Consider the following 16996-nt stretch of genomic DNA (forward strand, 5'->3'; position numbering starts at 1 on the left):
TCAAATGCAGGACAATACAGCACTGCAATACAAATACCACTTTGAGCGAGCGTTTGTGGAGGTAAAACCATTACAACCGGTCGCGCTGCAGTGATTCATCAACAAATATAGATCATTGTAGTCTTATTTTCATAATCATAATCAATATCTAAACTACAGACTCTAGAACTGATATGAAAAGACCTTTTATCATTTTTAGTAAAGACAGTGGTACAATTGAATCAAAATGTCTAACAATTCCAACCTTTATAACGGCTTGGTTTGATATTCGCCCCCACCCTTGCGAAGAGCGGTCTGGCTCCCCCGCCCAACCCGTGACGAGGGGGAGGGGGGATGATGACGCGTGCCTGCCCTTATGACGCGGTCTTGTAGCCACCGCCCGTCAGTTTGGAGATTTGAGGAAAGGAGATCTGGAAAGGAGATAGTCTGTAATATAGCTAAACACTGCGGGAATCAATCAAAAAAACACTCTGGGTACATATATGAAGCACAAATAGCAATGTAAGAAGGTTAAAAGCTCTGAAAAGTCGATTTTTCATGTTATGGGCCCTTTAAAAGTCTCAATGTGCGACAGAAATGATCGTTTGCCTTGTAGACTAATCCAAAAATAATAATCGCGGACAAATCAACGGATAAAATAACACGTTGCAGCCTTAGTAACCAAGAAAACCCTCACCAAGTAAATATGTCTTCATTAAAACTTTAATACTACTTCTGGGCGACTTGCACATTGCATTTCTTTGCGTAATACTTTTTCCTACGTACTACGTAATTTTGAGATATTCTTCCATCTCCGTAAACCTTGAAACTAAAAGTAAAACCCCCGGCGTTCAGTCAAGACGACCAAATTGTGGGGCCCCCCAGAGACGTCCCAGATGAATCCGCCTCGTCGTGTCTCTGACAGCAAGTCGGACGTGTCACTTCTTTTTCCCCCTTTAACAAGTGTTTTTGCCCGTGGACATTCTCCCCGTCCGTCTCCGCGTAGCTTTGTCTTCGTCCTGCCCGTCACGACCTCTTTCCCCTCGCCCGCCCCACCCGCTGGAGGATAATGGCTAAAAACCGCGCCGCCGCCAGGAACCTCGGAGCCTCTCGCAAACCGCCAAACCTGATTAAAACAATTGAACGGGAACTCGGCCCGGACCTGTGCTCGGGATTGCCCTTTTGTTAGGCAGCCGCGCGCGTTCGCTGCACCTATCTGTGCAGCGTGTCTTGGGGGGATTTCGCCGTTGCATATGTATGAACCGAGCCCGCAGGTGGAGCAACCAATTTAAGGACCTGGCGGAGGCGAGGGGTGAAGCGAAGGACAATGGAGAGAGGTGTTTCGCATCGCGCTAACAAGCTCCGATCGCTCCCGGCTTTAGATTCCGCGTCGCCGAACACTTTTCCGATGCATAATTCGCTGTTTTGTTATGCCGCTTTGCTCAATGCTTTGGACCAATTTGGCCCGAGCAGCGAGGAGGTAAACGCCGGCCTCCGCACGGCAAAAACAATGGGCTGTTTTGTGTTTATTTGCATGTTTGCGAGCCGATCCATCTCGACAGACAGGTGCTTTGTTAAACTTTGCTGCCAATCATTGTCCCGGCCCTCCTCCGCACGCTTCGTCTGTTCGCGAGATTAGATCGACAGGTTTCCGTCTGACCCTTTTGGACGTTTGCGGCGGCGGACAGTTCCTCATAGCGGAGAGGGGCGGGGGGGAAAGTTTGCGTTGGAGAAAACCGTTTGTGGAGACGGACGGAGGAGCGGACGAGGTCTCTAAACACGCACAGGTTCCCACAGGTTGAAGGACTCCAACATACCAACAAAATAGATATAAATAAATTTATATGTCTAGCATTTGTTTCATACAGTTGCTTTTATTGCTCAAAAATACCTTGAAAAACCTGCATTATTAGGTTGGTTTCTCCGCAGATCTGACACGTCACTCTGCCTGGTGACCCTTGTCTCCGTGAGGTTTGATGTCACACAACGGAACGTTCAAGGCGCGGCAGGAACATATCCACGGATACAAGCGAGTGGAAGTAAAGTTACACGGCCGCTCTTTAAAAAGGTGACAACATTCCATCGGCCAATCATATTCGTTAAAGTCGGAGGGCGGCTGAAATGAAGAAGGTTCAAATGCAGCTTTTCGTTGTACGTTCTAAGGTCTGGTCACTGAGAGAAATCATCGCGTTCAACGTTCGTGAATTTTCCATCTAGATATTTCAAGGCAAATCCATTATTCTCAAAGTGCACATTCTCCCGTTCTTAGTGATGACTTAGTTTGGGGGATTTGTCCATGTGGTAAATATTAATCGTGCTTTTACACCAATCAAGTGGAATTACAGGAAGTAAAGCTGGGTTCTAAGACAGAATCCCTCTGTGATGTCATCAATAAGCGACATTCCATCGTAACTGCATGGGGGATTTGCGCGCAAAACAGCAAAATAAATTAGATGGATTTTGGCCCTCGTTTACATTATGGTGACAGAACATCTGCTGCTCGAGTCCAACCAGGAAGTAACGTCATAAACGTCACCAAACAGGGAAATAATAGGCAAAACTTTTAGTAGGATATAATAATGTTCACTGTGTTTTAGTGAAATGTGCACCGTATATATGTATATATGTATATATGTATAAGTCGCACCGCCCAAAAATGCATTATAGAGAAGAAAAATATACGTTGCACTGGAGTAAAAGTTACATTTTTGGGGAAATTTATTTGATAAAATCCAAGACCAAGAACAGACATTTCATCTTGAAATGCATTTTAAAATAATAACAGATTAGAGAACATGGTGAATAGGTGTACGTATGCTAACGCTAACACCTTCAGCTACATGACGCACAGACAGAACTGTGGTAAGTGTCTGGTATGTTAACGTAACATATTAAGAGTTATTCAGATAACTATAGCATAAAGAACATGCTAACAAGTTTACCAAAGCATCAGTTTTACCCCAAATCACTAAATCCATTGAATTCTTCTTCCTCTGTGTCACTTCTAAACAACTCCACAAACTCCAGAGGAAGTGCAGATTCTTCTTCTGCGTCGCTTAGAGCCTAGAGCGCCCTCCTGTGGTTGCCAGTGTGAAAATAACATAATATAAGTCGCTCCGGTGTATAAATCGCACCCCGGCCAAAACCATGTAAAAAGGATGGTAATCTAATCTGTCGTATGCACTTTAAGCGTGACTTTTCTGTCTTTATGGTCCTTTTCCCAACTGTAGACCGGTCCAGACCCAGGCCCAGACCTGCTCCTTGGACAGTGAGTTTACCTAGAGTCTTATTTTTACTTCTGATGTAAATATTTAAAGGGGACACGTTATGCTAAATCAACTTGAATGAGCTGTATCCCCATTATTCGTTTACTCCAAGTTGTATTTTCATTGATTCCTGAGGTTTGAGTTAATCCTGTTTTGTCCTTCAACTGAGGCTCGAGGCTCAGGGGGGGAAAAATATCCTGTTTTCACCTACCCCCTACCCCCACCCACTTCTCTGTACATACTTGCGATTTTAAAATTGAAAAATCCTGAAAATAATGTTGACGCCGCACAGACATCTCAAGCAGACAGTGATAGTTAAGTTCAGTCCTCTTTAAAGATGCACCATGTAACTTATCTTTGCTACATACATACATACACTTAGCCGTGGAGTTCACTGCTTTAAGGCTCTTTGAATATGACGTTAAAGATATGTATCGCCAACTACAGGTCAGATCTGTGGAGAGGTGTGTCCATAAACGCGCCTGCAAATGAATAAATGAATACTGTCCGTTTGGAGAAGCATGTGGTTGACTCTCAAAGAGAAAAGTGACATAGCGCAGCTTTAAATCCTCTTTTAATTGACGTCTGTTTTGTTTTATTTGCACAAATCTCAAACTGACAAAAACTATAACATATTGTCATTAATAATTTACACTATTCAAGCTTGTTACAATTTAAATTTTGATGACAACTTCCTTGAATACCATAATGAGTAAATGTACCTGTTCTTCACTTTTTACTTCACACCGTTTTTTTTATTTCCTGCAATTATCGTGTCTGTCTTTTCGATATTCCCGGCATGCTCCGCTTTTCCTCTTGTCAGGCAGCGACACATTCAAAACACGCCGCTCCCTTTAACCTCTCAGCCTCTTCTGTGAGAACAAGTGCCTACATTACCGCACACGTTTATCATTCCGGCGACGTGCGGCGCTGACTCGCGGCGCAGCTTCTGTCAATCACGTCCTCGTCTGTCAGAAGCCGGGGCCATTGTGTTTTTGACGTCTGTGTTAAACAAATCCCCCGTCTGAGGGCTTAGAGCTGCGGCCTGCTGGGAAATCACAACTGTCTCCGTTGTCATACATATCCATGATGCTAGGCTAACGCACAGGCTAACGCTAAAGCTGCACTGCAAAAAAGATATCCGCGGGTTTCAGTGGGATGAGAATCTGGCACCGGTGCTTGAGATATTGACCATTCAAAACAAAATATGACATCTTTAGAGAGGCCCAAAGTCACTGTCTCTGCCCCTTTTGTGCCGGGAATCCTTTTTGTACCATGTTTCCATACTTTAATCAAACATAAGGAAAACAAAACACACCTCCCTTACATGTTTTAAACAAGTAAACTGACATGAAATAAGATTTTCAACATTTCAAAACCATAAATGTATGCATAAGCAAGCTGCGGCTGCTAACTGTTAGCTGGTTTCTGTTGACAAAGTTTTGTATGACGCAAAAATAGCAATAAAAAAAAAAAATATATATATATTTTATGGGTTACAGTTTTGGGAATAATATTTATTTTGAACGTGTATTTGGTTAGTGAATACTGAATGCCAACGTGAACGTGTATTTTGTCCAATCAGACTATTCTGAATATCTCTCTATATATATATAATATAATATACTGTAATTTATAATATTACTGTTCGTAATACTTATTTATCACTAATGATAGAGTAAAAAATAAACTCGCCACAAGAGCAGATTCAGATTTTTCTTGCCATGAAGTTTGATGCTTAAATGACATTTATTTATTTTATTTTAGGAAAGCAACTGTATTTTGAATAAGTAACAGCAACTGTATTACAAATTATATTTGTTTTAAATTAATGTAATTTTAAATCAAGTTAACTACTCTATTAATCCTATTTATGGATTTCATTCCTGATATTTTAGGACTGTCAGTGCCCCTTTCTTTTAAAACCATTAATTGTAAGTGTACGGTTAATATATATATATATATATATATATATATATATATATATATATATATATATATATATATATATATATATATATATATATATATATATATTAACCGTACACTTACAATTAATGGTTTTAAAAGAAAGGGGCACTGACAGTCCTAAAATATCAGGAATGAAATCCATAAATAGGATTAATAGAGTAGTTAACTTGATTTAAAATTACATTAATTTAAAACAAATATAATTTGTAATACAGTTGCTGTTACTTATTCAAAATACAGTTGCTTTCCTAAAATAAAATAAATAAATGTCATTTAAGCATCAAACTTCATGGCAAGAAAAATCTGAATCTGCTCTTGTGGCGAGTTTATTTTTTACTCTATCATTAGTGATAAATAAGTATTACGAACAGTAATATTATAAATTACAGTATATTATATTATATATATATAGAGAGATATTCAGAATAGTCTGATTGGACAAAATACACGTTCACGTTGGCATTCAGTATTCACTAACCAAATACACGTTCAAAATAAATATTATTCCCAAAACTGAGTATATTTAACACATTCAGTCATCCAGTAATTATCCAGGAAGCTCCTCTGTGGTTTTAAAGTCCATTCAGCTTCTCTTTAATCATGCTGATCATTTTAGTGCTCAACCTCCCTGTAAGCAGCTATTGTTGTTAGCATTATGGTGGCCCTATGTCAGTAAAAAAACTAAAAATAAATAAAAGATGAGCTGTGGTATTTTACTATTTTCTTACAAAATTATTACATTTAGTTTTTCCCAGACATTTGTGACATTTGTATTTGTATCTGACGCGACACAAATGAGTGTTGTATTTAAACTTACTGAAACGCTTCTAATACTTAAATACTACTACTTAAATAATGAACATATTAAAGAACATTTAATACTGCATCACCACTGTAATAATTATAAAACATGCACTTCGCGTCGTCCGTCTGAAAAAGCTGCTTGAATAAGTATGCACGTGAATACTCGTGACATGCCAAACAGGTTATACAGATTTAAATACCTCATTTCATGGTTTGAAAGTCAACAGCATGGTATTCATCTTGAAAAGTGCCAAAATAATACAATGCAAACGATTCAAATCAGATTCTAAATTTAGAATAGTAGTTTGTCTTTTGTAGTGAGGGATCTGTAACTAACATAGATCATTATTTTAACACTGTAACCTCTGTATCTGCTTTGGGCTGGAGGCTCTTGGGGTTAAATTGGAGGCCTTGTTTGGGTCGTCCCGCGGGGGCCAGTTAGGCGGCCGTCGGCGCAGCGTCTCTCAAAGGGGGATGTGCCTGGAGTGTGCGCGGATTAGACGGGCAGTAAAAGGCCAAAGGGGCGAGAGGAGGAGGAGGAGCGGGCCATTCTTCATCCTCTGAGTGGAGTTTGAAGGAGTGTTTGAAAGAGGCTCTCGCTCTGGATAAATGATAAGTGCAGTTCAAAGAGTCGACGGTCCGGAGTCGGCGAACGGGTCGAGTTCACGTGACGCCGCGACATGGACGGCACCGCGGTTTAACGCCGAGCTGGACGGGTCAGAGGAACCGTGGAAAAATGCACTTGAAACAGTAACGTAAGCATCTGCCCGTCATTCACCTCGTTCTGGAACCTCGACCACAACACGCGCTATTATCTATTATCAGTGGAAACGCGTTCAGCAGGACATGTAGCGTTAGCTAGATCCCGCAGTCGGCATTAGCAGCTTCTGTCTGCTTCTCGCTCGCTCTCTCTTTCTGCTCCTTTGAGACTGAACGCTGCTTATTTCACCATCTTTCTCTCTCTCAGACTTCCTGTGTCCTCTTGTGTCAGGTTAAGTGCAGGAACAGTTTTCCCTCCGGCCTGTCTGAGTCTCGTCTGGGTCCAAAAGTGACAGGAAATGTCCCGGAGCGTGTCGCCCTGTCACTCAAAATGTCTCAAACTCGGCGAATAAAGACGAGTTTGAAGATGTAAGTCTGGATTACATGGTGTACAAGCGGTGGGAAAAGTCACTGTCGAGGATTAGGAACAAAGAGTTTTTGAACATTATATATATATCCATATCCATGTGTTTGTAACGTCTGGATTAGACTACTGTACCTCCCCGCTCGCAGCGTGTCCTAAAAGCTCCATAAAAAGCTTTCAACTGGTTCAAAACGCAGCAGCGAGATTACTAACAGGAACTAAAAGAAGAGAGCACATTACGCCGGTGCCGGAGTCTCTTCACTGGCTCCTGAGTGACACAAATTGTGCAGATGATTGAGGACTGGACCGACACCATAACTAACACACAGATAATGGAGAAGAAGAAAACAAATCTCATTAAGACAAATTTGACCAACTTTGGACAAGATTGGACTTTCATTTTGGACCTTGTGTGATTTAATTTTTCTTGGAGGCCCTTTATTTTTGTTCTCTCTGGTCCTGCCCTGTTTCTTGTTTTATGGGTTACATTTTTAAAAGAAAAATATAAAAAATCCTCCTCCATAAATGCCATGTTCTCTGCTGGTCCAGTGGTGATTGAACCTTAGACCTGGAGGCTTCTCATCTGTCTGGTCTGTATTTCATCTGAAGTTTACCGCGGGTGTCGCCATGAATCGTGTCCCCCTTCGACTTTTATCAGTTGACAAAAGGCTGCCGACCTCGTCATTTTCAGGCCCAGAGAATCGGTGCATTGTTGACTTGAACATTGGACATTTCACACAAATCGATCTAGTATATTTTACAAGATTTTCCCCTCGTTCTCCAGTTAAAAGAATGAAAGTCCCGCTCGACCGGAAGTTCTAATCAGAACGGAAGTGCAAAAGTGGGTGGGGCGGTGTTTTTGCAAATGGATGCACCTTCGCTGTGGATCTCCTCCAAGTTTCTACTTTTTCCCCACTGGGATTTTTGTCATTTTTCCTCCCCAAAAAGGAGGGTCTAAAGACAGGGGGCGCTCTGGGACAGTTCTGTGTTTGTTTGGTTAATCGGCTCTTATTGACCAACGACCGTTTAATTGTTTGATTTTCTAACTTTCTGCGGTTCAAATTTGTTTAAGGTATATTTTTAAGCAGTTATTCATCTTGATTTTTGGCTGCGTGTTTTTATTCTTCTGCTGATCTTCTACTTTGCAACACTGAAATAAGGTTCTCATATTCAATCTTCATCCGAAATCGATACACAGATGGACGAATACTAAAACTAGCATCAAAACAAGATTGTCATTTGTCAAGTTGGACCTTTCCTGATCAGTTTTAGAAGCATTTGACATTTTTCCTTGGAAACGAAATAGAGTTTGAAATGTTCCTTTCCGCAAATCGCTGTGATTGGATCGTGGAAAAACAGAATGGTTTTGCTGTCAGCCTCACAGAGAAGGAAGCAGGAGCTCACATAGCATCACTGCGACTCTTTTGTGATTCCGGGCCTTACGGCGTCTTCCTCATTACATGCTCCGGCGTTTCCCTGAACACGGCAGCTCAGCCCGGGGATAAAGGGCCATGAAAGATGCACGACTACACGCCACGTGGCGCCCACTTCGCCAGTCTAAGCAGCGCAAGGGCGACAGCGGCGATCAATGATTCAGGTGGAAACGATGCCCGCACGTCGGCCCGGACCAGCGGCCGGCGAGTCGCTGGCGTGGAGGGGTTTTGTTTCAGAGCGCCGAGGGACGAACACAGTATCTGAGCCGTCCCGTTTGAATATTTTAAAATGCGAGGCTAAATCTGCGTTGTCCTGAAACGCTGAGGCGATATTAAAGTCCATGTTTTTCTATTTATGACTTAGTTTGGCGGTGCAGAGCCTGTGGTGAATGTTTATCATAGTTTTACTTCTGTTAAGTCCCAGTTTGTGAAGACATTTTGAAGAATAAAAGTTGAAAACGACAGGAAGTAGAGCCGAATTCTAAAACTGAATCCCTCTGTGATGTCATCAACGTGCGACGTGCCAGTTTACACTTGACTAACACACTTTTCTGACAGTTTAAACAAAATAAAGGTGTTATATGGTATTATTGTGTGTCAAATCATAACTGTGTCATGTATGTGGATGTTGGCTCTTGTTTACAGTCTGGTTGCTTGGTAACAGTTGTGGGAATCACCTCTACCTATGTCATACTTGCTGCTCATGTCCAACCAGGAAGTACAACCATAAACTTTACAAAAATGGTCACACTGACGACAAATCCACAAAATGTTTAGTAAATGGGAAATATTGTGTTCTCTGCATTTGAGTGAAAAGTGTGGTCTGACCCGGGCGTAAACTGTCTAATGCTGAAGTTTGTGACCTTTTTGACTTCGGGACACAACTGTTCGTGTAAATAACTTGGGCAAACTGACACATCACCCTAAACCATGAAGAGGAACATGTTTCAGGAGGAACTGTGAGCTTCTGTTGTTTCTACATGTTGAACTTTATCATTATTTGTTAGAGATTGTCTGTCTCTTTTAAATGTGTAATTGCTTTCTATGATTTGTGTGCTGCTACTTTTTTACTTTGCCACTGAGGTCATAAAGGTGATCACTCTTAAAAAAAAGAGGTTTTGAGCTCATTGCGTTTTACTTGGTTAAACGAAGGTTAATAAATAAAATTAAGTAAATAAATTCATTCAAATTCAAAAATAAGAGAAGGAATAACTGGACCAGAAATGATATTCATTGCAGTCGCCAATATCGGATTTTCTTTCAACAAAATGCCTTTTAAAATACTCATGTGAAGGGTATTTAACGGAACTAAAAGAAAAAGCTCAGGCCGGTGGTACAAAAACCCACTTTTATTGAACAAACTGCAGACGGACCTCATGAGATCAGAGCCCGACTGGAGGCAGCTCCATCTGCACAACGACTCACGGCGCGAACGGGTCGGTCTCCAAGGAAACGGCGAGCAGAGCCACGACTAATGGCAACTGTAAGAAAAAAGGAAAACTGCAGCACTTTGGCGATATCGTCAGGGCCCGAAACCTCCGCACCCGGACCTCCGAAGGACACAGTCGACGGAAAGACGAGGAAGGGGCGGACGAACGAGGGGATGGAGTCGTGACATCCAAGACTGGACCAGAACGTGCCAGCGGACGACCGCGGCAAGGCAAAGGCGTCTGCGGAAGCCGGTCGAGACATGGGAACAGGCAAGAGGAAAGGAAAAATAAATACAATACTATTGATCGGCGAGTACCCAAGGACCCTCTGTATGTTAGCCCTGGATTAGCCTTTGTTTAACTCCTGTTAGCCCTGGTTTAGTCTGTTTTTAATCTTTATTTAGTCATGGTTTAGACCTGATCTTGGTCAAATTTAGTTTTATTTTCATCTTTGTTTGCTCTGGTTTAGTTGTGGTTTAATTCTGGTTTTCTTGTTGGCTTTAACCTAATTTAGTCCTAGTTTAGACCTGGATTAGTCTTTCTTTTCTCTACATTAAAGGCGATATGAAGAAGCCAATTCTTTCTCTCTTTTGAGGTTATAAAATCCGTCTGATGTGTGCTGTGTTTTTTACCTCTGAGAAAAACTTGCCTTCTTGACACTGAGAACCGTTTCTTTCCCACAATTTCCTTGTTTAGATCCTGCGCAGTCCCTTTTAATCCCGCCCTGATTCAGCCCCGATGTTCCCAAATGCCACCGGACCGCCGCGCGTCTACCCACAACCCCCTGCTCCCCGCCAATATCGACTTCACAGTTACCTGAAAATCTTCTGAGGTCCCGAAAATCCCTCTGCAAACTGGAGTTTTTTGTCACGCCGGCCCGGGATTTCCCAGCTGAAGTGGAGAGGAAATGGGGGCTTTTCTCCCGGATTGAGCCGTCCTTTTGATTCCCTGAGAACTCGGCCATCTTGCTTTTTTGCCTGGGAGTTTGCTGTGTGTGTGTGTGTGTGTGTGTGTGTGAAAAGGCGGTTTGTTTTGACGAGCCTCGTGAGAGAAGCGGCCCGTCCGGGTTGCAGCCGCCGTCGTGTTGATACAGAGAGGTTAAGAGCGTCAGTGTAGCGTACGGGCCCAACCTTTAACTGTTTTCACTGCAGCTTTTCAAACATCTCTGACATTCTGACACGGCCTCATTGTTCGGTAAAGAAAGTGCGGCTAAAGGCTGCTCTTACGAAGACAATTACGCGGCTTCTACAACTACAACTACTACTTTTACCACGAGTACTGCTGCTGCTGCTGCTGCTGGTGCTGCTGCTGCTGCTGCTGCTGCTGCTGCTGGTGCTGCTGCTGCTGCTGCTGCAGCTGCTGCTGGTGCTGCTGCTGCTGCTGCTGCAGCTGCTGTTCGAGAAACATCTTCAACATTTTGACACTGCCTCATTGTTCTGCTCAGTGAGTGCTGCAAAATGCTACTCTTACAATTACTACAACTCTTTACAACTACTACTTTCGCTACTTCTACTGCTACTACTTTTACTAGGCCAGCGTTTCTCAAACTGTGGTTCACGAGGCCCCTTGGGTGGTACGAGGTCGCCGCTTCAATTCTTTTTTTCTTTTTTTTTCATTTTTATCATTTTTCCCCCACATTTCTGCTCTTCCATGAGTCATTTCCTCTTTGAAACAATTTGGCAATTGTGTATTCTTAATTAAGACTTGGTTTAGCCACAATTTAGCCCTGGAGTAGTCCTGATTTAGATCTGGTGGTACTCAGAAAGCCAAATCTTTTCTTTTGAATTGATTTTCAAGAGTTAGGCCTAGAAACAGTCCTTTGATTGGCCAACAAAGAGCAATCTACATTTACCACAGCATTTAGTGCCTTGTTTATTATTGTTGCTTAGCTTTTCAAATGTTCCCCATGTCATCGGGGGACCCCCTGAAATCATTTTGAGACCCCCAGATTGAGAACCATTGCACTAGAGAACATCTCCTGTGACATTTTGACATATCCCTGCTAAGAAAGTGCTGCTAAATGCTACTGTCTATTGCTACAACTGCTGCTACAACTATTACAACTACTAAGAATACTGTGGCTGTTACTGTTACTACTGCTGCACCAATACTACTACTATCCTAAAGAGAGAGCACCATCACAGGCAGAGAGAGCACCGTCACAGGCAGAGAGAGCACCATCACAGGCAAAGAGAGCACCATCACAGGCAGAGAGAGCACCATCACAGACAAAGAGAGCACCATCACAGGCAAAGAGAGCACCATCACAGGCAGAGAGAGCACCATCACAGGCAGAGAGAACACCATCACAGACAAAGAGAGCACCATCACAGGCAGAGAGAGCACCATCACAGGCAAAGAGAGAACCATCAGAGGCAAAGAGAGCACCATCACAGGCAAAGAGAGCATCATAAAAGGCAAAGAGAGAACTATCAAAGGCAAAGAGAGCACCATCACAGGCAGAGAGAGCACCATCACAGGCAAAGAGAGCACCATCACAGGCAGAGAGAGCACCATCACAGACAAAGAGAGCACCATCACAGGCAAAGAGAGCACCATCACAGGCAAAGAGAGCACCATCACAGGCAAAGAGAGCACCATCACAGGCAGAAAGAGCACCATCACAGGAAAAGAGAGCAAAGAGAGCATCATCACAGGCAGAGAGAGCACCATCACAGGCAGAGAGAGCACCATCACAGGCAAATAGAGCACCATCTCAGGCAAAGAGAGCACATTCACAGGCAAAGAGAGCACCATCACAGGCAGAGAGAGCACCATCACAGGCAAAGAGAGCGCCATCACAGGCAAAGAGAGCAACATCACAGGCAAAGAGAGCAACATCACAGGCAAAGAGAGCAACATCACAGGCAAAGAGAGCACCATCACAGGCAGAGAGAGCAACATCACAGGCAAAGAGAGCACCATCACAGGCAAAGAGAGCACCATCACAGGCAGAGAGAGCAACATCACAGGCAAAGAGAGCACCCTCACAGGCAAAGAGAGCACCATCACAGGCAAAGAGAGCACCATCACAGGCAGAGAGAGCAACATCACAGGCAAAGAGAGCACCATCACAGGCAGAGAGAGCAACATCACAGGCAAAGAGAGCAACATCACAGGCAAAGAGAGCAACATCACAGGCAAAGAGAGCACCATCACAAGCAAAGAGAGCAAAGAGAGCATCCATCACAGGCAAAAAGAGCACCATCACAAGCAAAGAGAGCACCATCACAGGTAAAGAGAGCACAATCACAGGCAAAGAGAGCACCATCACGAGCAACGAGAGCACCATCACAGTTAAAGAGAGCACATTCACAGGCAGAGAGAGCACCATCACAGGCAAAGAGAGCACCATCACAAGCAAAGAGAGCAACATCACAGGCAAAGAGAGCACCATCACAAGCAAAGAGAGCACCATCACAGGCAAAGAGAGCACCATCACAGGCAAAGAGAGCACCATCACAGGCAAAGAGAGCACCATAACAGGCAGAGAGTGCACCATCACAGGCAGAGAGAACACCATCACAGGCAAAGAGAGCACCATCACAGGCTAAAAGAGCACCATCACAGGTAAAGAGAGCACCATCACAGGCAGAGAGAGCACCATCACAGGCAGAGAGAGCACCATCACAGGAAGAGAGAGCACCATCACAGGCAAAGAGAGCACCATCACAAGCAGAGAGAGCACCATCACAGGAAAGAGAGCACCATCACAGGCAAAGAGAGCACCATCACAGGCAGAGAGTGCACCATCACAGGCAGAGAGAGCACGATCACAGGCAAAGAGAGCACCATCACAGGCAGAGAGAACACCATCACAGGCAAAGAGAGCACCATCACAGGCAAAGAGAGCACCATCAGAGGCAAAGAGAGCACCATCACAAGCAAAGAGAGCAAAGAGAGCATCCATCACAGGCAAAGAGAGCACCATCACAAGCAAAGAGAGCACCATCACAGGTAAAGAGAGCACAATCACAGGCAGAGAGAGCACCATCACATCTCCTGTGACATTTTGACATATCCCTGCTAAGAAAGTGCTGCTAAATGCTACTGTCTATTGCTACAACTGCTGCTACAACTATTACAACTACTAAGAATACTGTGGCTGTTACTGTTACTACTGCTGCACCAATACTACTACTATCCTAAAGAGAGAGCACCATCACAGGCAGAGAGAGCACCGTCACAGGCAGAGAGAGCACCATCACAGGCAAAGAGAGCACCATCACAGGCAGAGAGAGCACCATCACAGACAAAGAGAGCACCATCACAGGCAAAGAGAGCACCATCACAGGCAGAGAGAGCACCATCACAGGCAGAGAGAACACCATCACAGACAAAGAGAGCACCATCACAGGCAGAGAGAGCACCATCACAGGCAAAGAGAGAACCATCAGAGGCAAAGAGAGCACCATCACAGGCAAAGAGAGCATCATAACAGGCAAAGAGAGAACCATCAAAGGCAAAGAGAGCACCATCACAGGCAGAGAGAGCACCATCACAGGCAAAGAGAGCACCATCACAGGCAGAGAGAGCACCATCACAGACAAAGAGAGCACCATCACAGGCAAAGAGAGCACCATCACAGGCAAAGAGAGCACCATCACAGGCAAAGAGAGCACCATCACAGGCAGAAAGAGCACCATCACAGGAAAAGAGAGCAAAGAGAGCACCATCACAGGCAGAGAGAGCACCATCACAGGCAGAGAGAGCACCATCACAGGCAAATAGAGCACCATCTCAGGCAAAGAGAGCACATTCACAGGCAAAGAGAGCACCATCACAGGCAGAGAGAGCACCATCACAGGCAAAGAGAGCACCATCACAGGCAAAGAGAGCACCATCACAGGCAAAGAGAGCACTATCACAGGCAAAGAGAGCACCATCACAGGCAAAGAGAGCACCATCACAGGCAAAGAGAGCAACATCACAGGCAAAGAGAGCAACATCACAGGCAAAGAGAGCAACATCACAGGCAAAGAGAGCACCATCACAGGCAGAGAGAGCAACATCACAGGCAAAGAGAGCACCATCACAGGCAAAGAGAGCACCATCACAGGCAGAGAGAGCAACATCACAGGCAAAGAGAGCACCATCACAGGCAAAGAGAGCACCATAACAGGCAAAGAGAGCACCATCACAGGCAGAGAGAGCAACATCAAAGGCAAAGAGAGCACCATCACAGGCAGAGAGAGCAACATCACAGGCAAAGAGAGCAACATCACAGGCAAAGAGAGCAACATCACAGGCAAAGAGAACACCATCACAAGCAAAGAGAGCAAAGAGAGCATCCATCACAGGCAAAAAGAGCACCATCACAAGCAAAGAGAGCACCATCACAGGTAAAGAGAGCACAATCACAGGCAAAGAGAGCACCATCACGAGCAAAGAGAGCACCATCACAGTTAAAGAGAGCACATTCACAGGCAGAGAGAGCACCATCACAGGCAAAGAGAGCACCATCACAAGCAAAGAGAGCAACATCACAGGCAAAGAGAGCAAAGAGAGCACCATCAAGGGGCAAAGAGAGCACCATCACAAGCAAAGAGAGCACCATCACAGGAAAAGAGAGCACCATCACAAGCAAAGAGAGCACCATCACAGGCAAAGAGAGCACCATCACAGGCAAAGAGAGTACCATCACAGGCAAAGAGAGCACCATCACAAGCAAAGAGAGCACCATCACAGGTAAAGAGAGCACAATCACAGGCAGAGAGAGCACCATCACAGGCAGAGAGAGCACCATCACAGGCAAAGAGAGCGCCATCACAGGCAGAGAGGGCACCATCACAGGCAGAGAGAGCACCATCACAGGCTAAGAGAGCACCATCACAGGCAGAGAGAGCACCATCACAGGCAGAGAGAGCACCATCACAGGCAAAGAGAGCACCATCACAGGCAAAGAGAGCACCATCACAGGCAGAGATTGCACAATCACAAGCAAAGAGAGCACGATCACAGGCAAAGAGAGCACCATCACAGGCAGAGAGAACACCATCACAGGCAAAGAGAGCACCATCACTGGCTAAAAGAGCACCATCACAGGTAAAGAGAGCACCATCACAGGCAGAGAGAGCAACATAACAGGCAGAGAGAGCAAAGAGAGCCCCATCACAGGCAGGGAGAGCACCATCACAGGCAAAGACAGCACCATCACAGGCAAAGAGAACACCATCACAGGCAGAGAGAGCACCATCACAGGCAAAGAGAGCACCATCACAGGCTAAAAGAGCACCATCACAGGCAAAGAGAGCAACATCACAGGCAAAGAGAGCACCATCACAGGCAGAGAGAGCACCATCACTGGCAGAGAGTGCACCATCACAGGCAAAGAGAGCACCATCACAGGCAGAGAGAGCACCATCACAGGCAGAGAGAGCACCATCACAGGCAAAGAGAGCATCATCACAGGCAGAGAGAGCAAAATCACAGGCAAAGAGAGCACCATCACAGGAAAAGGGGGCACCATCACAGGCTAAAAGAGCATCATTACAGGCAGAGAGAGCACCATCACAGGCAAAGAGAGCACCATCACAGGCAGAGAGAGAACCATCACAGGCAAATAGAGCACCATCACAGGCAGAGAGAGCACCATCACAGGCAAAGAGAGCACCATCACAGGCAAAGAGAGAACCATCACAGGCAGAGAGTGCACCATCACAGGCAAAGAGAGCACCATCACAGGCAAAGAGAGCACCATCACAGGCAGAGAGAGCACCATCACAGGCAGAGAGAGCACCATCACAGGCAAAGAGAGCACCATCACACGCAGAGAGAGCACCATCACAGGCAGAGAGAGCACAATCACAGGCAAAGAGAGCACCATCACAGGCTAAAAGAGCACCATCACAGGTAAAGAGAGCACCATCACAGGCAGAGAGAGCACCATCAGAGGCAGAAAGAGCACCATCACAGGAAGAGAGAGCACCATCACAGGCAAAGAGAGCACCATCACAGGCAAAGAGAGCACCATTACAGGCAAAGAGAGAA

The sequence above is a fragment of the Eucyclogobius newberryi genome, unplaced genomic scaffold (genome assembly GCF_026437365.1).
Source record: "Eucyclogobius newberryi isolate DKJ021-1_F unplaced genomic scaffold, fEucNew1.0.hap1 SCAF_15, whole genome shotgun sequence".
NCBI classification, from domain to species: Eukaryota; Metazoa; Chordata; class Actinopteri; order Gobiiformes; family Gobiidae; genus Eucyclogobius; species Eucyclogobius newberryi.